Genomic DNA, 1,899 nt, shown 5'->3' with positions numbered 1-1,899 from the left:
TGTGTGTGTGTGTGTGTGTGTGTGTGTGTGTGTGTGCTGTGCATCTCCTCAACCCCTGAGGCTGCAGTACAACAGGGATCAGGAGTTTGGGGAGGGCAAATGTACAGACCTAAGAAGAACAAGGACTTGTTTGAGAATTTGTCCCATATTATTTTCTGTCTTTTCTTTTCTTTCTTTTCAGAAGAATAAAAAATAATTAGCACATCCTGCACAAAGATGAATCATTGACTTTGGACATTATTAGCGAATCAGAGGGAAAAGTGATTTGGCTGACACGTTCAGAGAAAAACAAAGAAATCATATGTAAGTTGAAATTGTTGTTCCTCGAGAGGCTCGATAATGTCAGAAATGAAAACCTTCCACACAAATGTCTGTACAAAGTTCTACCACACCTGTGGTCACTGTGGTATCCAGGTTGGAGAAATGCTGAAATGCATATGTAACTAAAAGCAAGAGTTACAGTTTAAATATCTTGTTTGTTTTGGTCGAGGTTACTTGATTCGGCGAGTGGCCGAGTCTGCGCTGCAGTAATTGTTTAATTTGGTAAGGGGGGAAGACGACCTGTTAATCATCCGTTATATAGATGCATTAGAGAGACGGGGAGTTTGAGCTCTCCCTGAAAACTAGGATCATTCCATATAATTACCAGCTTCCGTTTTCTCAAACATGAAACCAGCCCATTTCCCCCCAGCGACCCAGCCTGTCTTGGTGTTATCTTCTGTTCTTTCACCTCACTGGACTGTTTTGGTTTCACTTTAGGACTGCTCTGATATTATACTTGAGAAATACAGCTCTTTTGATTCATGGTGCTGCATGTTTTGTTTTGTTTTGTTTGTATTTGTTACGATAAGTTTATAATCCAGTTATGTTCCACCCCACAAGGCTGCATTCATCGTTTTTGTTCTCCAAATCTATACACTCATGCAGGAAAAAGAAGGTTATTAGTGGGGCTATATTTCTAAGCCAAGCTGTTGGGTTTTCATACTGCAGAGTTTGTTTTTTTCCTCTTGTCTGACCAATCGTTGCATTCCGTGTGACGCTGAGGGGAATCGGGGGCGAGGATCTCCGAGGGAGCATTTGGATTGTTTCTAAAACCTAGGTGAAGAAAAAGCTGCTATCCTCTCCTGTTGGAGCTGCTTCCCTTTCCACAGAATGCTGTATTTTGTTTGAATTTTTTCCTTTTTAATTACCAACACATACTGACTTGTGAAGAAAGCGACGGTCCCCCGTCGGCCGCAGCAGGACCTAAGACTAATGTCAAGGCGACAAGGGTGGCCGCCTGCTCCCTCACGTTTTTCATTTAGGACCGGATGTGGGGGGGAAATGGCCACGTTTGCGTGGACGACTTCAAGGACCGAGGGGACCAGTTGTGCAACTGGACACCACCACACACCACTACAGCTCACCACCCTCTCCCCTCACTAACACACAGGAGGGTACTCATTTTACATGAATGTTTGACACATATGGAAAAAAATAAAAGTTGTGACCCAAAATTAACCAGCACCTTAAACTGAAAGAGATACGACCTAAAAAACACAATAGGACATTATGTATGATTATGTGTACTTGTATAGAAAGAAATGTGATATAGACTTGTATGGAGAAAATATCGTACACTGAATTTACCGCATGATCTTTGTTTGTAGGGTCTGAGTGACCACCTTTTGTCAGATGGATGGAAGCAAATCATTGGGTCTGTTCTGGGGTTCCTCCAAAATCCAGGCGCTGCGTTTTTTCTGTTGTTTTTGTAAAGATCCTTCTGTTGGTTTGCTTTTATTTTTACACAGATCATAGTAGTAACTATTTCAATTGTTCTCCTCCAGAAGATTTAAAAAGCAAGAGATGTAATGCATTTTGATAATAAAACAATCATGATGGTAATGTATTTTGAAAACT

This window comes from Astatotilapia calliptera, chromosome 5 (genome assembly GCF_900246225.1).
Source record: "Astatotilapia calliptera chromosome 5, fAstCal1.2, whole genome shotgun sequence".
Lineage (NCBI taxonomy): Eukaryota > Metazoa > Chordata > Actinopteri > Cichliformes > Cichlidae > Astatotilapia > Astatotilapia calliptera.
Note: the sequence above shows the minus strand (reverse complement) of the source record.